This window comes from Coregonus clupeaformis, chromosome 19, assembly GCF_020615455.1.
Source record: "Coregonus clupeaformis isolate EN_2021a chromosome 19, ASM2061545v1, whole genome shotgun sequence".
Lineage (NCBI taxonomy): Eukaryota > Metazoa > Chordata > Actinopteri > Salmoniformes > Salmonidae > Coregonus > Coregonus clupeaformis.
In genome coordinates, this window is record NC_059210.1 from 54,514,086 (window position 1) to 54,536,316 (window position 22,231).

Below are 22,231 nucleotides of genomic sequence, written 5' to 3' on the forward strand. Positions count from 1 at the left end.
TGATGGTTCACAGTATCAAAGGCAGCAGACAGGTCTAGAAGGACAAGAGCAGAGGAGAGAGAGTTAGCTTTAGCAGTGCGGAGAGTCTCCGTGACACAGAGAAGAGCAGTCTCAGTTGAATGACCAGTCCTGAAACCTGATTGGTTTGGATCAAGAAGGTCATTCTGAGAGAGATAGCAAGAGAGTTGGCTAAAGACGGCACGCTCAATAGTTTTGGAAAGAAAAGAAAGAAGGGATACTGGTCTGTAGTTGTTGACATCAGTGGGGTCGAGTGTTGGTTTTTTGAGAAGGGGAGCAACTCTCGCTCTCTTGAAGACGGAAGGGACATGGCCAGCGGTCAAGGATGAGTTGATCAGCGAGGTGAGGTAGGGGAGAAGGTCACCGGAGATGGTCTGGAGAAGGGAGGAGGGGATGGGGTCAAGCGGGCAGGTTGTTGGGCGGCCTGCAGTCACAAGTCGCAGGATTTTATCTGGAGAGAGAGGGGAGAAAGAAGTCAAAGCATAGGGTAGGGCAGTGTGAGCAGGACCAGCAGTGTCATTAGACTTAACAAACGAGGATCGGATGTCGTCAACCTTCTTTTTCAAAGTGGTTGACGAAGTCATCCACAGAGAGAGAGGGATTCACGAGGGAGGAAAATGTGGCAAAGAGCTTCCCTAGGGTTAGAGGCAGATGCTTGGAATTTAGAGTGGTAGAAGGTGGCCTTAGCAGCAGAAACAGATGAAGAAAATGTAGAGAGGAGGGAGGAAAAGATGCCAGGTCGGCAGGGAGTTTAGTTTTCTTCCATTTCCGCTCCGCTGCCCGGAGCTCTGTTCTGTGAGCTCGCAATGAGTCATCAAGCCACGGAGCTGGAGGGGAGGACCGAGCCGGCCGGGAGGATAGGGGACACAGAGAGTCAAAGGATGCAGAAAGGGAGGAGAGGAGGGTTGAGGAGGCAGAATCAGGAGATTGGAGGGAGAAGGATTGAGCAGAGGGAAGAGATGATAGGATGGAAGAGGAGAGAGTAGTGGGAGAGAGAGAGCGAAGGTTGCGGCGGCGCATTACCATCTGTGTAGGGGCAGAGTGAGTAGTGTGGGAGGAGAGCGAGAGAGAAAAGGAAACAAAGTAGTGGTCGGAGACATGGAGGGGAGTTGCAGTGAGATTAGTAGAGGAGCAGCATCTAGTGAAGATGAGGTCAAGCGTATTGCCTGCCTTGTGAGTAGGGGGACGGTGAGAGGGTGAGGTCAAAAGAGGAGAGGAGTGGAAAGAAGGAGGCAGAGAGAAATGAGTCAAATGTGGACATAGGGAGGTTGAAATCCCCCAAAACTGTGAGGGGTGAGCCATCCTCAGGGAAGGAACTTATCAAGGCGTCAAGCTCATTGATGAACTCTCCAAGGGAACCTGGAGGGCGATAGATGACAAGGATATTAAGCTTAAATGGGCTAGTGACTGTGACAGCATGGAATTCAAATGAGGAGATAGACAGATGGGTTAGGGGAAAAATTGAGAATGTCCACTTGGGAGAGATGAGGATTCCTGTACCACCACCCCTCTGACCAGATGCTCTCGGGGTATGCGAGAACACATGGTCAGACGAGGAGAGAGCAGTAGGAGTAGCAGTGTTTTCAGTGGTGATCCATGTTTCCGTCAGCGCCAGGAAGTCGAGGGACTGGAGGTTGGCATAGGCTGGGATGAAGTCAGCTTTGTTGGCAGCAGAACGGCAGTTCCAGAGGCTGCCTGCGACCTGAACTCCAGGTGTGGGGGTGCGTGCAGGGACCACCAGGTTAGAGAGGCAGCAGCCACGCGGTGTGGTGCGTTTGTGTAGCCTGTGCAGAGAGGAGAGAACAGGGATAGGCAGAGGCATAGTTGACAGGCTGTAGCAAATGGCTACAAAAATGCAGAGGAGATCGGAATGAAATGAGCTAAGCATCTGGGAGAGGAGAGAGCAGGGCCTCCCTCACCAAAAACTTCTACCTCAGAAACTAAAATTGTTTCACTGAACCACCCGAACAAAAACTCTCCCCAACTTCCACCTTTAGAAATCAGAATTGTTGTGAACCACAGCGGTTCAATGTTTAAAGGAATAGACTCAACCCACTTTATTCAGCTAGCTAACTATGACACCATAGCTAACTAGCAAGCTAGCATCCAATAACAATAACACACCGTTTAGCACCAACACTTGGTCACAACAAACCACCAATAGTGTGATAACACACTAAACAGATCATTCGTGTCTGTGTCAAGTTCCTTTCATGACGCAGCAATGATTAAACGTTGGCTAGCTAGGACAAGTATATTGTATTTGGCTACTACCGTACAGTTAGCTGGTCGTGTTGGGTAGCTAGCAATGGCCACTGTGTTGACTTTGTTTGAAGAACGGCTAGCTAGCTAGCTTCGTGCTACACCCGGCACACAATGGCTATTGTGTTGACTCTGACTCTGTTCGAACAGCCGGCACGGCCGAAGACACTGCCAAGACACACCAATAGTGTGATAACACACTAAACAGATCATTCGTGTCTGTGTCAAGTTCCTTTCATGACGCAGCAATGATTAAACGTTGGCTAGCTAGGACAAGTATATTGTATTTAGCTACTACAGTACAGTTAGCTGGTCGTGTTGGGTAGCTAGCAATGGCCACTGTGTTGACTTTGTTTGAAGAACGGCTAGCTAGCTAGCTTCGTACTACCCCCGGCACACAATGGCTACTGTGTTGACTCTGACTCTGTTCGAAAAAACAGCTAGTTAGCTCGCTTTCGGCTACAGCCGGCACGGCCGAAGACACTGCCAACCTACAGTAACTAACCACAACAACCCACGATGCCTAGCTATGATGCCGTAGCTAACTAGCAAGCTAGCATCCATTAACACACAATTTAGCACCAATACTTGGTTACAAGAAACTGACAAGAGTGTGTTAGCACACTAAACAGATAATTCATGTCCGTGTCTAGTTCCTTTCATAACGCATAACGCAGCAAAAAATTTAACGTTGGCTAGCAGCACATTAACATTGGAAACAGCTCTCCACCGTTGCTAATCGTTACCAGTAGCTACCCGCTAGCTAGCTAGCCTCGTGCTTCGATACTAACCTACTATTACCTACGGAAACCTACAATAACAACAATACTAACCTATGATAAATACAATACCTAACTACAACTAACTACCTACCTACGATCTAATACATGGTTAAGCTTTACTCAACACCATATGAGAAGCTTACCTCCTGCTTACCTCCAGCTAGAGAAAAACACAACCTCTCCCGACGTTTAGGAAACTCTGACTGAATGAGTCAAAAACTCTCCAGCTTATGCTCTCCAAATGGACGTTAGCTGTGAGGGCCGAGATGCCCATGAATTGACTTTCGTTTGCTATACATGTCGGGGAATGCTATTCACGAGGACATATTGTTTTGTCTCACGATTCCCAAGCATCAAACGGCACAGCGGATGTTCAGTGTGCAAACCTGGTGGCCAACTACAAGAAACGTCTGACCTCTGTGATTGCCAACAAGGGTTTTGCTACCAAGTACTAAGTCATGTTTTGCAGAGGGGTCAAATACATATTTCACTCATTAAAATGCAAATCAATTTATAACATTTTTGACATGCGTTTTTCTGGATTTTTTTATTGTTATTCTGTCTCTCACTGTTCAAATAAACCTACCATTAAAATTATAGACTGATCATGTCTTTGTCAGTGGGCAAACGTACAAAATCAGCAGGGGATCAAATACTTTTTTCCCTCAATGTATATACTCCCTCTGCCATTTGTCTTTGTCGGTCATTGTAAATGTTACTTGTTTTCCTGAGAGGAATCTCTCATACTATTTCCTGAGTACTTTATATTTTGCACTTTGGGTTCGCCCTGTTTCTTTTATTTATAAAGATATATTTTGAGCACAACAGCGTTTGGATTTTGTCCCGCTTTGAGCTATGTTGCTTAAATAAATTCAGTAGTTCTAAACCTGCGACTGCCTCCTGCCTACTCCTCTCTACACCAGTGACAGAATGACCGACCCGAGAAAACAGGAAGCAGCAGCACATCCCGACCTCTCCATTTACATTTACGTCATTTAGCAGACGCTCTTATCCAGAGCGACTTACAAATTGGTGCATTCACCCTATAGCCAGTGGGATAACCACTTTACAATTTTTTTATAAAAATTAGGGGGGTAGAAGGATTAGTTTATCCTATCCCAGGTATTCCTTAAAGAGGTGGGGTTTCAGATGTCTCCGGAAGGTGGTGAGTGACTCCGCTGTCCTGGCGTCGTGAGGGAGCTTGTTCCACCATTGGGGTGCCAGAGCAGCGAACAGTTTTGACTGGGCTGAGCGGGAACTATGCTTCCGCAGAGGAAGGGGAGCCAGCAGGCCAGAGGTGGATGAACGCAATGCCCTCGTTTGGGTGTAGGGACTGATCAGAGCCTGAAGGTACGGAGGTGCCGTTCCCCTCACAGCTCCATAGGCAAGCACCATGGACTTGTAACAGATGCGAGCTTCAACTGGAAGCCAGTGGAGTGTGCGGAGGAGCGGGGTGACGTGAGAGAACTTGGGAAGGTTGAACACCAGACGGGCTGCGGCATTCTGGATGAGTTGTAGGGGTTTAATGGCACAGGCAGGGAGCCCAGCCAACAGCGAGTTGCAGTAATCCAGACGGGAGATGACAAGTGCCTGGATTAGGACCTGTGCCGCTTCCTGTGTAAGGCAGGGTCGTACTCTCCGAATGTTGTAGAGCATGAACCTGCAGGATCGGGTCACCGCCTTGATGTTAGCGGAGAACGACAGGGTGTTGTCCAGGGTCACGCCAAGGCTCTTCGCACTCTGGGAGGAGGACACAACGGAGTTGTCAACCGTGATGGCGAGATCATGGAACGGGCAGTCCTTCCCCGGGAGGAAGAGCAGCTCCGTCTTGCCAAGGTTCAGCTTGAGGTGGTGATCCGTCATCCATACTGATATGTCTGCCAGACATGCAGAGATGCGATTCACCACCTGGTTATCAGAAGGGGGAAAGGAGAAGATTAGTTGTGTGTCGTCAGCGTATTAATGATAGGAGAGGCCATGTGAGGATATGACAGAGCCAAGTGACTTGGTGTATAGCGAGAATAGGAGAGGGCCTAGAACTGAGCCCTGGGGGACACCAGTGGTGAGAGCACGTGGAGCGGAGACAGCTTCTCGCCACGCCACTTGGTAGGAGCGACCTGTCAGGTAGGACGCAATCCAAGAGTGAGCCGCACCGGAGATGCCCAGCTCGGAGAGGGTGGAGAGGAGGATCTGATGGTTCACAGTATCAAAGGCAGCAGACAGGTCTAGAAGGACAAGAGCAGAGGAGAGAGAGTTAGCTTTAGCAGTGCGGAGAGCCTCCGTGACACAGAGAAGAGCAGTCTCAGTTGAATGACCAGTCCTGAAACCTGACTGGTTTGGATCAAGAAGGTAATTCTGAGAGAGATAGCAAGAGAGTTGGCTAAAGACGGCACGCTCAATAGTTTTGGAAAGAAAAGAAAGAAGGGATACTGGTCTGTAGTTGTTGACATCAGAGGGATCAAGTGTTGGTTTTTTGAGAAGGGGTGCAACTCTCGCTCTCTTGAAGACGGAAGGGACATAGCCAGCGGTCAAGGATGAGTTGATCAGAGAGGTGAGGTAGGGGAGAAGGTCACCGGGGATGGTCTGGAGAAGAGAGGAGGGGATGGGGTCAAGCAGGCAGGTTGTTGGGCGGCCTGTAGTCACAAGTCGCAAGATTTTGTCTGGAGAGAGAGGGGAGAAAGAAGTCAAAGCATAGGGTAGGGCAGTGTGAGCAGGACCAGCAGTGTCATTAGACTTAACAAACGAGGATCGGATGTCGTCAACCTTCTTTTCAAAGTGGTTGACGAAGTCATCCACAGAGAGGGAGGGGGGAGGATTCAGCAGGGAGGAGAATGTGGCAAAGAGCTTCCTAGGGTTAGAGGCAGATGCTTGGAATAAAGCTCCACCACCACGACTCGTGCCTGGAGCGCATCGGGACTGCCATGTACGAGGTGCTCCGGACCGTACACCAACTGCAGGCTACACCACCACCTTCACAGCTCCCCACGGTCATTCCAGCCACCCCACCACCATCTACATCACCCGGTCCGATCAGCAACGTCCACCTGCCCCTCCCGGAGCGGTTTGACGGCACCACAGCTTACTGTAGGTGGTTTCTCCTGCAGTGTGACCTCCACCTTGCCGTCATGCTGGAACAACCTCAGAGAGGGGCAAGGTGGCCTTGGTGATCTCGGTGCTGACAGGCCGGGCTCTGGAGTGGGCGCACGCCGTCTGGGATAGGGACGGTCCAGAAGTGCAGTCCTATGAGCGCTTCACCCAACTTTTCCGTGCCGTCTTCGACCACCCAACAGAGGGCCGAGAGGGAGGTGAGCGTCTCCTCCATCTACGCCAGGGCTCCAGGACAGCGTCGGAGTACGCTCTGGATTTCCAGACAGTGGCTGCGTCCACTGGCTGGTACGACCAGGCCCTGTTGACGGTTTTCCGCAGCGGGCTACAGGCTGACGTCCAGACCGAGCTGGCCTATCGCAATGAGGACCTCACGCTGGACCAGCTCATCACCATGGCCATCCGCCTGGATAATCTCCTGCGTGTCCGTCTTCGCCCATCCCGGGGTTTCGAGTCTCTCCCAGGAACCTCAAGCGAGACTGAGCCCATGGAGGTGGGCACGACGCACCTTCCCCCTGCGGAACGTCCGCCCAGCCCGTCCTCCTCCCTGTCACTTTCCCTGACTATCCTGGTACCCCACTGAGTCCTGCCCTAGTGGACTCAGGTGCTGCAGGCAATTTCCTAGACCGGTAAGTGGCCTTATCATTACGCATTCCTCTAGTCCCTTTACAACCCACTATCCCAGTCCATGCCCTAGACAACCGTCCCCTAGGAACAGGACTGGTGCGCCAGACCACAATTCCCATTTCCCTCACAGTTAATCACAACCACCATGAATGCATCACTTTCCTCATCTTAGACTCTCCTGCACACCCCGTAGTTTTAGGTTTCCCCTGGCTACAGTTGCATAACCCCAGTATATTGTGGACAGAGAGGAGGTTGTTGGGTTGGTCGCAGGAGTGTCAGGGGAGGTGTCTCTCTGTGTCAATCTGTGCCACCTCCGTGGAAAGTCCGAACCAGGCCACCCACGTCCCTATCCCGGAGGAATACCGGGACCTACAGGTGGCCTTTTCGAAGATTCGTGCCACGTGCCTGCCCCCTCATTGCCCATGGGACTGCACTATCGACCTACTGCCTGGTTCAACCCTCCTGTGGGGGCACATCTACCCTCTCTCGCATGCAGAGACCGAAGCCATGGAGGCCTACGTCCAGGAGGCGCTGGCCCAAGGATTCACCCGTCTGTCCATCTCTCCGGCCTCCTCCAGCTAATTTTTCGTGAAGAAGGACGGTGGTCTCCGCCCCTGTATCGATTACCGGACACTGAATAAGGCTACTGTTAAATTCTGTTATCCTCTGCCTCTCATACCCACTGTGATCGAACAGATGCACAGTGCTAAGTACTTTATTAAATTGGATTTACCCAGTGCATACCACTGGTGCGCATCAGAGAAGGGGATGAATGGAAGAACGCCTTCAGCACCAGCACCGGGCACTACGAATACAGGGTAATGCCCTACAGCCTGACAAATGCACTCTCTGTGTTTCAATCATTCATTAACGAGGTGTTTAGAGACATGTTGGGTCGCTGTGTAACATGTCTCTCATGTCAGGTCCGTTTTGGAGAGGCTGATAGGGCATCACCTGTATGCCAAGGTGGAGAAGTGCCTTTTCTTTCAGCAGACGGTCTCCTTCCTGGGCTATCGTATATCCATTGCGGGAGTGGAGATGGAAGAGCAGAGGGTCAGTACAGTACGGTTGTGGCCTGTTCCATCCAACATCAAGGCGGTGCAGCACTTCCTTGGTCTTGCCAACTATTTCAGGCGCTTCATTAGGGGTTTCAGCACAGTGGTGGCCCCTCTCACCTCCCTCCTGAAGGGAGGTCCTCGACAGCTGCACTGGACTGAGGAGGCCAACGAAGCCTTCCGTGCATTCAAGGAACGTTTTACTAACGCACCTGTTCTGGCTCACCCTGACCCGTCTCTGCCCTTCATCGTGGAGGTGGACGCCTCCGAGGTTGGAGTAGGGGCTGTTCTCTCCCAACGCACTGGATCGCCGACTAAACTCCATCCATGTGCCTTCTACTCACGGAAGCTGTCTCCCGCGGAGTGGAATTACCATGTGGGGGATCATGAGTTGTTGGCCGTCAAGAAGGCGCTGAAAGCATGGCAGCACTGGCTGGAGGGTGCTAAACACCCATTCCTTGTCTGGACGGACCACCGGAACTTGGAGTACATTCGAGCAGCGAAGAGGCTGAACCCGCGTCAGGCCAGGTGGGCCCTATTCTTCGCCAGGTTTGACTTTACCCTCTCCTACCGACCGGGATCAAAGAACGTTAAGGCTGATGCGTTGTCCCGGGTGCATGACACAGTGGATCGGAGGGAGAAAGTGACACCCATTATTCCCCTGTCCCGTATTGTGGCTGCTGTCGTGTGGAATGTGGACGTGGACATCCGTCAAGCCCTGCGACAAGAGCCCTCACCTTCCCACTGTCCCGAGGGACGTATCTACGTGCCCTCTGTTTTGCGGAGAGACAGTCTCCTCGCCTGGGCACACACAGCACCTGTGTCTGGGCACCCGGGTACAGCCTGTACTATCGACTGTCTCTCCGCCAAGTACTGGTGGCCCACCTTGGCCCGGGACGTCCGGGTTTACAGCTCTTCCACCTTCACCTGCGCACATAGCAAGACACCTAGACACCTCCCCTATGGCAAACTCCACCCACTGCCGGTTCCACAACGACCCTGGTCCCATCTCTCCATGGACTTTGTCACAGACATTCCCCCCTCGGAGGGGCACACCACCATCCTGGTCATTGTGGACCGGTTTTCTAAAGCCTGTCGTTTGATTCTTCTGCCTGGTCTCCCTGCGGCCCTGCAGACCGCAGAGGCTCTCTTCTCTCACGTCTTCTGGCACTACGGGATCCCGGAGGACATCGTGTCTGACCGTGGTCCTCAGTTCACCTCCCGTGTCTGGAAGGCCTTCATGGAACGACTGGTGGTCACGGTCAGCCTCACCTCCGGATACCATCCCCAATCTAACGGGCAGGTGGAATGGGTAAATCAGGAACTGGTTAGGTACCTTCAGAGTTACTGTCAGGACCAGCCGGGGGAGTGGGCTGCGTTTCTGCCTTGGGCAGAATACCCAAAAAACTCCCTCCGTCACTCCTCCACTAACCTCACACCCTTTCAGTGTGTTCTAGGCTAACAGCACTCTGGCACCGGAGTCAGATCGAGGCTCCTGCGGTGGACGATTGGTCTCCAGTGCGTCGTCCTCCGGCAGAAGGCGCAGGCCGATCGTCACCGCAGTGTGGCCCCGGTCTTTCACCCCGGTGACAGTGTCCAGCTTTCAACGAAGGACCTGCCCCTCAGCCTGCCCTGCCAGAAGCTGAGCACACGGTTTGTGGGGCCGTTCAAAGTTCTGAGGAGAGTCAATGACGTGATGTACAGATTACAGCTCCCCGTCAATTACCGTATCTCACCCTCATTTCATGTATCTCTCCTCAGGCCGGTGGCAGCTGGTCCCTTGGCTATTGCTGGACCCCACGACGCCCTTCCCCTCCCTTGGACGTCGAGGGGGCCCCGGCGTACTCCGTCCGCAACCTGTTGGATTCAAGGCATCGTGGGGGGTTTCTCCAGTACCTGGTCGAGTGGGAGGGGTACGGTCCCGAAGAGCGGTGCTGGGTTCCGGCGCGGGACGTCCTGGATCGCTCTCTCATTCGGGACTTCCACAGGCGTCGTCCCGAACAACTTGCACTGCGTCTCCGGGATACATAGGGCAGCAGTCTCTAAGGTGCAGGGTAGAATACCGGGTGGTAGCTGGCTAGTAACAGTGACTAAGTTCAGGGCAGGGTACTGGGCAGAGGCCGGCTAGAGGTGACTATTTAACAGTCTGATGGCCCGGAGATAGATAGAAGCTGTTTTTCACTCTTTTGGTCCCAGCTTTGATGCACCTGTAGGCCGTCATTGTAAATAACAGTTTGTTCTTAACTGACTTGCCTAGTTAAATAAAGGTAAAATAAAAACCTGTACTGTCTCCGCCTTCTAGAAGGTGAACAGGCCATGGCTTGGGTGGCTGAGGTCCTTGATGATCTTCTTGGCCTTCCTGTGACACCGGGTGTTGTAGATGTCCTGGAGGGCAGGCAGTGTGCCCCCGGTGATGCGTTGGGCTGACTACACCATCCTCTGGAGAGCCATGCGGTTGCGGATGGTGCAATTGCCCTACCAGGCGGTGATACAGCCCGACAGGATGCTCTTAATGGGGCATCTGTAGCAGTTCGTCAGCCTCTTCTTATTGTCACCTTGTCTAGGATCAGAATGTCATTGTCCTTTTCCTTAGTAGCCGGCTATTTGACCTAGATAGTGTGTGTGTATGCATTGATATGTAGGCTACGTGTGCCATTTTTAAATTGATGTAGTTCTGTCCTTGAGCTGTTCTTGTCTATTAATGTTCTGTTATGACGTTTCATGTTTTGTGTGGACCCCAGGAAGAGTAGCTGCTGCTTTTGCAACAGCTAATGGGGATCCTAATAAAATACCAATGCCAACAGTCACAACACATTAATGTTATTAGTACAAGAGGCAATGTAAGTTTCTGATGGTCGCATGGAGGCCTATTGTTCTGATGATCTTTAGGGTAATGAACCTCTGATGTGTTTGTTCTGGCAGGGCAAGGTAGGATCCTTGACAACATATTTAATTTGCTGGATGTTAGATGCAGAATGTAACAGTGAAAATGTTTACTTTTGTCTGTAAAGGCTCTCTCTGCTCTGGGCCTTTTCATGTGATGTCTTGCCATACTGTATGAAAAGGATCAAGTGGGAAACCTATATTGTTCTCACAATGTAATCTCGGTTTGATGATAGGCATTGCATTCGCTCAGCCTTTTCTCATCTACAGTTTAAAGTTAAATAACAGAAACCATTGTAGTTATTTGTGCTTCACAGCTTGACAAGCTCTCCCTTCCCACATCAGTTAGACTCTAGACTAGGTGACAATAATAATTTGTTGGAGCACCTACGCACACACACACACATACAATTTCACCAAATTAAAAATGTCTCATTATTACTAGGCTTTCATTACAGTAGCCTACTACGCATGGTAGGGCTACATCGCAGGTATCGCTGTCTCGACGTACCTTATATCACACAGACAAGAGAAAAACTTACACAAGACTTTGCTGCCTCTACGTATGTTTTTGGTGTATTGACTGACTCACACTCCAGCGTCACTTTCGAAGAAACTAAACTTAGTTAAAACATGTCTCACTTTGAACAGTTGAGGGGGTTTTCTCATTGCAGTTCTATGAACATTCAGAGTTGTATCACAACATGTGAACAATTTTCTTTGATTAGAGCAATCTAGTTTTTATATATAGCGGTTTAATTTATGTCGTTGGCATATTTGCGCAAATATGTTGTCTTCGAAAACCGCTTCTATTGTCGAAGGTTTATGTCCCCCCTCTATAACATCGTTATGCGCTCTCCCGCTCCCTCTGTCCGTTTTCAAATTGCGCCTTCTCGCAGTATAGCTGAATGTGCCAAACAAGCTATAGATTTCACACACATACAGTACTAGGCGGAATATAGAAACGGCAATAATAATCGAAATGGGATATATCTTCCGGATATACGGCAGGATTCTATAAACACATGGACCAAAGCTAAGAAGAGGTGCATTCGTGGATCGTTTGTAACAGTGTCCATTTTCTAAGATTCAAGCTAGGTAAGTGAGCGACTCCTGCACGTTTCAGAATGTCACGCTTTGGTGATTTTATTTTTTAAATAAACTCGTTCACATACGTTACCTTTTTTCGAAATGCTTCTCCTCTATTTTGACGTGCATTCGGCTACAAAATATTATTTTCACTTGTTGTTTACATTGGCAGTTGACAATGCTTGTTGGTTTGCAACATTGTAACACATGACTGAGCTAAATTGTATATATTTTTAGCCACATTTTTGGCCAGACTGCAAGTGGTTAACATTTTACCCAACTTGTTACATTGTCTCATTTTGCATGAAACATTCTCTGTTACAGAAGAGATTAGGTGGCCTATTCATTACATTGGGCATGATAATTATTGGTCCTGCAACTACAGTAGGTTCCATATTTTTAGTACAGTCCCATGTTTTCTCATATTGCTAACTGGTAGACATCATAAGGTGTAGACTAAGATATGTATAGGCTATAAGTGGGCTAAAAAGTTGACCATGACATCTGTCCTCCAGTAGCGGTGCATGGGTAAATCCCCCAAAAAGCCACATTACAACCTATGTGTTGTGATAATTGCGTTGTTTGCTATATAACCTGTTAGTTCATATGCCTTGCACAGTGATATATAGGCCTAAGGCCGAGACAATAAGACACAGTGGCAGAATAAATTCAACCACACATTTGTTTCATTACAAAACCGGACAGATGTTGCTGTCCGGTTTTGTAATGAAACAAAACATATTCTATGTAACAAACAGTTACATGACCTACAGCATTGTCAAGCAAGGTAATTTTTATGACATTTCGGACCACTAAACAACTATTGATTTAGAACCATGGAGAGAAACAGTTGCCTCCACTATTCCAGCACCATTTCAACTCCAACATTTAAACATAATCTAATCACCTATGCATAGTCTAATACAGTGAAAACTAAAAGATACCAAATCAATTTAGTCCAATCAACTTAAGCGAAATATGATGTGGCTGGCCATGGTACTGATTTCTCTGTGGGTTGGTGTGTGTGTGTGTGCGCAAGTAGAAAAAACATGTTGATTCACCCGACTTGTAGGGAAACGCCAATGCCATCCTCCGCTTTCATGTTGCCTAAACGGTCTATGACTCTGTCATACAGTAGACGCTTTTAGTTTTTGTTGTCCTAGGCTACATGGCTAAAATACTTGCTCACTAGCCTAACTTCCTTTCATGGGCAACGATACGCCAGGCCAGCTAGTTAACATTACTATATATGTTGAACTTCCATCCTCTCAGGCCAGGGGCACAATGTATGGATTTATGGTTGGATCAGAATCCCCGTTATAATCATTGGCCAGTACGGAGAATTAAGTAAAATCACAAGTCCAAATCCCTATCTCCATCGTTGGCTAATTTAGGAAAGGGCCGATTTTAGCTAGCTAGCCAGCCACCGGAGGAGAACAACACAACGAGATGCAACAATTCAAGTGTTTTTCTGTCAATAATGATGTTTGGCTTGTGATGTGATTGGTCTGAAGCCAAATCCAAACTTGCTTCCCGTGACACTTTTTTGGTGCGCCAGGACCACTCACAGCTGAGCTCACTCAGTTTAGCTCAACGCTAATTGGCTACTATTTTATACTTTTTTTAAATCAAGGGAGGCCAAATGCTCACTGGCTTCCCTTGCATTCAATGTTATGGGCGGCAATAATGTCATACTCTTTCTGACCAGACAGCGTCAGATAGATACGCTACACATACTGAGACAGAGGGGCACTTTTTCTTTCGCTCGGATGCTTTCTCCGGTGAGATACAGTACATTTAGCCTCTTGCGAACTGAAGGACATTTATGAAACACATAAATTATTTTGTTTCTTTTTTTCTTTTTTTTCTTGGTCAATTTTTTGGGGAAGCCTGTCTTCCCTTTGCATCCATGAATACACGTCATTGCTGTCCTCATAACACCCAGTCCAGGCTGTTGGGTATGTCTCCATTTTCTATTTGAGACCACAGCATGGTGAGGAAGAGGTGTATGCTGGCTTCTTATGCAACTTGTACTTGTTTTCTTGCTCAAAGCTATGAATCTCAAATTGACTTATGCCGATCAACAACAGGGTTACACTGAAACACTGGAAGATGTTAATATTCAGGACAGGAGGGAAACTGACTGCAAAGCACTGAAGTCCCTAGGTACAATGAATGGGAAATCTTGCACAATGACAACAGAACAACCTCATTCAATGTTTGACAATTCTGTCACAATGTACTATATATATCATCTGCTTTTGTTGCAGATGCACATTTGACTCTTGTATGCCATTTTAAAGGGATTCTCTGTCTTGCATTGATCTTTGTTGATTGACCGTACACTGATGCCAGCAACACTAGCCTAATGTACTTCGCATGACTCCATCTGACCCAGATTTGACCATTCATCAGCACATACACAAAAGTCAGTCTGTGGCTAAGTGATAAGGTCTCGACCTGACAGACATTTCCTCTGTGGACAAATGGGCTCTTACTCCCTCTTAGCGGAGTAATCCAGTGCATTTAGCCTACATCATTGATTTTGATTATGAATTCCATTTGCTGCATTTTGCCAGGCCCTCTGTGTACTGTATGCTCTGGTGATCCTAGACCAGAGCAAAGGTCTGGGCTTAGTGTGCATAGTAATGTGAATTTTACTATAATGCTGGCAGTGGTGTCTGGGTTAATGCAGCTAACCCAGGCCCCTCTGATCTGTGCTACTGTAGATCTGTATTCCCTTTACCTAAAGACCGTGATTAGGGTTGGGCGCTATCCAGGTATTCATATCGCCGTCCTTCTCTCACCCGGGATTTATGGTATTACCAGTTTAGTACACAAGGGGGTGCCAAAAAACACAAAAAAAGCCCCTTGGGTGTTTATTACCAGAATGCTGACAATTGGCACAAGTAATAGTGAATTTCCATGGAGGCTGCTGGCTAAATATGCTAACGAGCGCAAACAAAAATAAACTAATTGCAAAGACCGGCAATCCAGCTCATAAAGTTATATATATATATACACTACCGTTCAACATTTTGGGGTCACTTAGAAATGTCTTTGTTTTTTAAAGAAAAAAAAAGTTTTTGTCCATTAAAATAACATCAAATTGATCAGAAATACAGTGTAGACATTGTTAATGTTGTAAATGGCTATTGGAGCTGGAAACGGCTGATTTTTAATGGAATATCTACATAGGCGTACAGAGGCCCATTATCAGCAACCATCAGTCCTGTGTTCCAATGGCACGTTGTGTTTGCTAATCCAAGTTTATCATTTTAAAAGGCTAATTGATCATTAGAAAACACTTTTGCAATTATGTTAGCACAGCTGAAAACTGTTGTGCTGTTTAAAGAAGCAATAAAACTGGCCTTCTTGAGACTAGTTGAGTATCTGGAGCATCAGCAATTGAGGGTTCGATTACAGGCTCAAAATGGCCAGAAACAAATAACTTTCTTCTGAAACTCGTCAGTCTATTCTTGTTCTGAAAAATGAAGGCTATTCCATGCGAGAAATTGCCAAGAAACTGAAGATCTCGTACAACGCTGTGTACTACTCCATTCACAGAACAGCGCAAACCGGCTCTAACCAGAATAGAAAGAGGAGTGGGAGGCCCCGGTGCACAACTGAGCAAGAGGCCAAATACATTAGAGTGTCTAGTTTGAGAAACAGGCACCTCACAGGTCCTCAACTGGCAGCTTCGTTAAATAGTACCCGCAAAACACCAGTCTCAACGTCAACAGTGAAGAGGCGACTCCGGGATGCTGACCTTCTAGGCAGAGTTGCAAAGAAAAAGCCATATCTCAGACTGGCCAATAAAAAGAAAAGATTAAGATGGGCAGTCTGAGATATGGCTTTTTCTTTGCAACTCTGCCTAGGTCAGCATCCCGGTGTCGCCTCTTCACTATAGACGTTGAGACTGGTGTTTTGCGGGTACTATTTAATGAAGCTGCCAGTTGAGGACCTGTGAGGTGCCTGTTTGGAAGCAACAAGACTCTTCCTAGAGCTGGCCGCATGGCCAAACTGCGCAATCGGGGGAGAAGGGCTTTGGTCAGGGAGGTGACCAAGAACCCGATGGTCACTCTGACAGAGCTCCTGAGTTCCTCTGTGGAGATGGGAGAACCTTCCAGAAGGACAACCATCTCTGCAGCACTCCACCAATCAGGCCTTTATGGTAGAGTGGCAAGATGGAAGCCACTTCTCAGTAAAAGGCACATGACAGCCCACTTGGAGTTTGCCAAAAGGCACCTAAAGGACTCTCAGACCATGAGAAACAAGATTCTCTGGTCTGATGAAACCAAGATTAAACTATTTGGCCTGAATGCCAAGCGTCATGTCTGGAGGAAACCTGACACCATCCCTACGGTGAAGCATGGTGGTGGCAGCATCATGCTGTGGGGGTGTTTTTCAGCAGCAGGGACGCAGAGACTAGTCAGGATCAAGTGAAAGATGAACGGAGCAAAGTACAGTGAGATCCTTGATGAAAACCTGCTCCAGACCGCTCAGAACCTCAGACTGTGGCGAAGGTTCAAATTCTAACAAGACAACGACCCTAAGCACACAGCCAAGGCAACGCAGGAGTAGCTTCGAGGCAAGTTTGTGAATGTCCTTGAGTAGCCCAGCCAGAGCCTGGACTTGAACCCGATCGAACATCTCTGGAGAGACCTGAAAATAGCTGTGCAGCGACGCTCCCCATCCAACCTGACAGAGCTTGAGAGGATCTGCAGAGAAGAATGGGAGAAACTCCACAAATACAGGTGTGCCAAGCTTGTAGCGTCATACCCAAGAAGACTTGAGGCTGTAATCACTGCCAAAGGTGCTTCAACAAAGTACTGAGTAAAGGGTCTGAATACTTATGTAAATGTAATATTTCAGTTTGATTTATTTATATACATTTTAAAAAGATTTCTACAAACTTGTTTTTGCTTTGTCATTATGGGGTATTGTGTGTAGATTGTAGAGGGGAAAAAACAATTTAATCCATTTTAGAATAAGGCTGTAATGTAACAAAATGTGGAAAAAGTCAAGGGGTCTGAATACTTTCCGAATGCAGTGGACATACACTACTAGTAAGATAGAATGATCAACTAAATCAAATGCTTTTGATAAATCAATAAAGATTGCACCAGGTAGTTTGCCTTGGTCAGATGAAGAATGTATATAATTAGTAAGTTTCACTAATGCTTTAGTGGTAGAATGGTTGGATCTAAAGCCGGATTGAAAGGGTGAAATAAAATAAAATTTTCTAGGTACTGATACATTTGGGAATGTATTCATTTCTCAAAGATTTTTGCTATTACACAGATTACTTGTATTGGTCTATAGTTATTTGGGTCCTAAGGAGTGTCCACCTTTATGAAGAGGGGTCACTCGGGCACATTTCCAGGTCATTAAAGAGATCTGCTACTGCAGCTAGAGGATACATTATAACATTAGTGGACCACTTTAGACAGTCATTTATCGAGGACGTAGGTTGCTACTCCCCCACCTCGAGTGTACCTATCCATTCTATATAATATGTAACCCTGGATTTTTAACTCAGTTCTTTTTAACTTTATGTTCTTCTGAAGGCCATTGTTGTCATATTTAGTCCTATGAGGGCAACTTTTTCAAAATAGAACAGACATATGGGACATTTTACAATAAAGCGGTTATCCTCCTACCTTCCTGCCAACTTAACCAAATATCTAAGTATACCATCAAAGATTAATGAGCTGGAATTAGAAATGTGATTTAAATCAAGAATGTGGTGAAAGCAGTGCCAACAAAGGCATTATTGATTGTCTGATTAAAACATGAAATCTAACGGCAATTGTTAAACCTTAGGACATAATATGCCGTGTCTACAACCTTTTGCTATGGTGATTTAGCGTACACAGGTCTTTCTCTGGGGGTCAGGACTGGGTCAGTGTGACAAGCATTCCATAGTCAGATGAGGCATTTACATTTAGTTTTTTGTTGAACTGTATGAAAACCGGACTTGCAGGTAATGTGGGCTTAAATTTTTTTAAAAGACAAGATACTGTAGCTTGTCATTTTTTAAAACATTTTTGTCATTTAGCAGACGCTCTTATCCAGAGCAATTAGGGTTAAGTGCCTTGCTTAAGGGCACATCGACAGATTTTTCACCTAGTCGGCTCGGGGATTAGAACCAGCGACCTTTCAGTTATTGGCACAACGCTCTTACCCACTAAGCTACCTGCCGCCCCTTGTCTACCTAGTAAATGTTGTTTTAACGGTTCAGCCCAAAAGCATTATACTTTTCTGTACTCTATATGTGTGCAATTCGTTTTTTTTTTATTGCATGATGTTTTTCTCATCACATATTTCACAACAAAAACATTGCACTTAAGTCCAATATAACCTTGGAAACAAAAGTGTAATGGGTCCAAATGTAGCATAAAGCTTACTTCATTTAAAAATGTTTTTTATTCTTTTCACTGCATCAGGGATAGCGTACACAGAAGTTTAGGCTTTACAGCCTTCAGTGTGTAGGTCAAATTGTATTTTAATTCAAAACAGCATTTGTAGGGAACAACTGATGAGCTGCAGGTGCTTCTAATCAGGGTTGCCACTCATCTGCCAATCAGGGATGTGGCTTTTCTGGTCTACCTGTATACAAGTTACAGTCACATAAAATACAGAATTATAGGGTATGGGAGCGGGCACGAAGGGCAATTCATGAATCAATTGCCTTAGGTGTTGGCTCACTCCGATACATTATATAAATTCATGAGATTGCTTACCACAAAGGACATCCGGCTCAGTCGTTCATAAATATGTGGGGCTAACTCATAAACGAGATGCAAAATCTGATATGGACAGTGTTCTTGTATAACAGTCTAGATTTGGCCTAGAGGTGAAATCTAATTATTTGTGTAAACCATGTGGAGATACAGAATTTAATTTATACTGTATATCCACATGGCTTCTCTTTGGAGTAATTTGTTGTCGTAATCACCAGCTCTGCGGGTGGATGAACTTTTTAGATCCCGACACAACGCAGTTCATTAATAGAATAATTTTGTTTTATAAAGTGTCTCGCAACTGGTGAGGTGATATCTTGACGTCTAATAGTGGATTGATGTTCTCTTAGGCGTACTTTCAAGGCGCAGGAGCTTTTTCCAATTTAAATCTTATTGCAAGCTTGGAATTTTCCATGTCAGTGAAAGTATTCTGCAGGAGTGGACTTACCTGTGCTGGCAGGTGGAGTGACTCCTGAAATGACCTCTGTCATGACTGTCATTAATGCCATGCTGGAATGTACAAAATTTATATACTATACCACTGAGCTTAGTGACCTCACCTCTTAAGATACACTGGCTGAGATTTATGTGTGCTTTGATGAACTCTTAACAACAAACCCTGAAGACTACATGATTAATATACCATGCCTGCATAGAGAGGCCAAGGAGCAATGACACCCCTGGGTTTAGTACACAGCTGATATACCCTTCAAGATTGAGGGCGACGCTACCTTTCAGGTCGCATGCGTCCAACACTTTTTCAGTTAACTTTATTTTAACATTTTCCACTTTGTTGTAAGAGAACACTTTATAAGGTGAATGTGATTTTTCAATCAGGCTATACTGCAAACAGCTGTGATTTTTCGATCAGGCTATACTGCAAACAGCTGCAACTTTTGCTCCCACCACACCCCTCCCCAACTCCAGCCCCTCTTCTCTAGAAAACCTTTCGCCTCTTGAGACCACATCATATTTCACATTCCCTAACTCTCTGCATTTGAAGGTGCCCCTGGCTCCTTTACCACCTTATCTGGAGAAAAGAAAATAATGGAACAGATGAACAGAACTTTCCCTGCTTGTCAGAATGTCAGACTTGCCCTCCATGTCCATGGTGGCCCATCCCTCTTTCCCTCAGGGTTGTGTGTCCTGCTGAACATGTGTCTCAGAGATAACCTTCCCCCAGTGCTAGTCCACTGCCACCCTTGGCCCCCATTGCCACCCACTGCTCATCAAAGCACACTGTCACTTCCTTTCACTCACCCCTCATCCTGTTCCTGACTTCCTTAGCGACGGTAGTCAGGCATGCCAGGCGAGGGGGCAGGCAGGCAGGCAGAGGGAGATGGTAATAGGAGTAGGCCTACAGGCGTGTGAGTCAACGAGTGGGACTCCACAGATGGATTAGGATTGAGGCTTTGTTTTGTTGGTCGAATATTTATTCAATATTTTGTTCAAGATCACTTTTTTCCCCCATATGAGGATTATTTTCTCCAGGTGCAAAACTGAATGCGCTGACTTCCTGACCACTATGACAGCTGTCAAGACCACAAGGCCTATGCCTATGTTTCTTCACCTCACAAAGTAATGTGAAAGCCATTGTGTGGTTACATTTGATATAGGACTCTCTCTCTGCTGGAGGATCACTTGCTCATGTCAAAACTCTGTTACCATGTTAATTTCAGTCACTTGAAATCAACTTAGTGCAGATGTACAAAAATACCCCAAACTCTTTGAGTTACATTCACGACAGAGAACGTAAAGAACCCACTTGTCACCTGCAGGCTTCTTCACACCACGTTTGGCCAAGCGTTAATTTAACTAGCGCCTGCAGCGCGTAAAATCAGTTTGGGATTAAAGTGTAATTCAGTAGGAATCTGTTTTCATGCTTTCAGGTAAAGCTATCAGCGTGCTTCATGGCTCTGCACGGTGCTGGGGTTTGGTTACCGTCCCATTGAATGAATGACAGCAGCACCGCACCATTCAGACAGGAAAGCCTCTCTTCCTATAGCTCAGGATGTGTGGTGCTGCGGTGAGTGGAGCTGGCAGCAAGTCTCTTACTCTTTAAATTTAGTAATGGAAGGCAGGAAAGCAATTCACAAGTTAAACCAGTCCTTTCCCACTTCTCCTGTCCGTCTTGGCCAAGTTGGCCTGGCCTGGTGTTGGCTTGAAGCCTTCAAATGAGAGGTGGCCTAACACTCCACTGCTGCTTAGGTAAAGTGGTGAGGGGAGATTATTTAGCAGGTTTTTCCCACTGATTGATGAGAAGGGGATGTAGCCTAGCGTAGTCTTCTGTGTCTATGCTTTGTGTTAAGCCAACTCACTACTGACATGTCAACAACTGATCCCAACAAATGAGTTTGCTCAGACTGAGATTCTGTGAGCTCAAACATTATCTGGAATCTGGCTATTCCTGACCCAACCATTCCCTCTTACTCCAATAATAACAGTGAACTTGGGCCTGGCTCTCTCAAACAGTCTGTGAGAGGAGACTTCTCCAGTGCTGCCTGGAGGCCTGCTGGGGCAACAGCTGTTTTACTGCCTGTTTGTCCATATGACCTGAGGTCACAGGTCATGGTGGGGTCCAACAGGTCAAAGCTGCCCTGATCACAGGCCCAGAGGTCCAGGGCCCTGGGGGCAGAGGGCTGGTGGGGCCCGCCTCTCTCGGTCTCTCTGGTCCTTCCATGATGGACCATAGGTCCACTGGTTTTCTACCCTCTGAGCTGCTCATAAGTCCACCCACGAAGCAGGATTAAAGCTAGTGTGTGTGTGTGTGTGTCTGTGTGTGTGTGTGTGTGTGTGTGTGTGTGTGTGTGTGTGTGTGTGTGTGTGTGTGTGTGTGTGTGTGTGTGTGTGTGTGTGTGTGTGTGTGTGTGTGTGTGTGTGTGTGTGTGTGTGTGTGTACTGTAGGCTGCAGGATTATGGCTCTGCTGTGCTTTGGGACTGTGTGGCACGGGACAGACATGCTAGTCACTACACAACATTGTCAGCTTGATAGCCCCAATAGACTAACGTTGTCCTTTTGCCAATATTTGTAATGCAGGACATTTGTTAATATTCGAGACATACTGAAATGTAACATCATTTGAACTTTCCATGGCTCATTGTAACATTGCTGTGAGTTGACTGCATTTATTTATTTACTCTCCAACAATTTTGCAACCAAGAGGTATTTAATCAACCACTGCTTTTAAGATCTCTTACTTAGAAAAATCCATCTTCATGGCAGGAGACAACACGTTTGGCTCTGGACGTCATAACCACAAATTCTGCGAGGATTTCGTCATACCAAAATCTTGCAGTTCACCCCAAAATGCATGAAATGTCACAGTGCAGTTGACTCCTCATTCTTAAGATTGTATGATTTACTGCACCATTTGTGTTTATATTTAGCGCCCGGCCAAACGGCCTGGAATTCCGTCTATTTGCTGAGGCTCTCCAAAGTTTAAACAGTGACTTTGTAATTAATATGAAGACCAATAATGGAGTAGAGTGCAGAGAGCTGTAGGTTCCCATGCATGACCACTGCGAAAGCCAATGGAGTTTAGACTAGCTGCTCTGTGTTATGCAGGTATGTCATGATACTGTGGGATATAGCCTAGCTACTGTTCATGTGTGGACCTCCAACCTATCAATCATACGTCTTAGCCTAAGTGGCGAGAGGGAGGTA

General features: G+C 46.9%; 1 protein-coding gene across 3 annotated transcripts in view; it reads left to right on the forward strand.

Annotated features, from left to right (window-relative positions):
• The window catches only part of LOC121532284 (protein-methionine sulfoxide oxidase mical3a-like), a 176,077-nt gene that overhangs the window by 53,561 nt on the left and 100,285 nt on the right, over window positions 1-22,231 (forward strand). Inside the window, exon 1 of one of the 3 annotated variants that reach the window (XM_045205017.1) lies at window positions 11,566-11,830. The exons of the other annotated variants lie outside the window; for them this stretch is intronic. The gene's annotated coding sequence lies outside the window, so the exon portion shown is untranslated. Of the gene's footprint in view, window positions 1-11,565; window positions 11,831-22,231 lie in introns of those variants that run through there. 3 annotated transcript variants of the gene reach the window in all.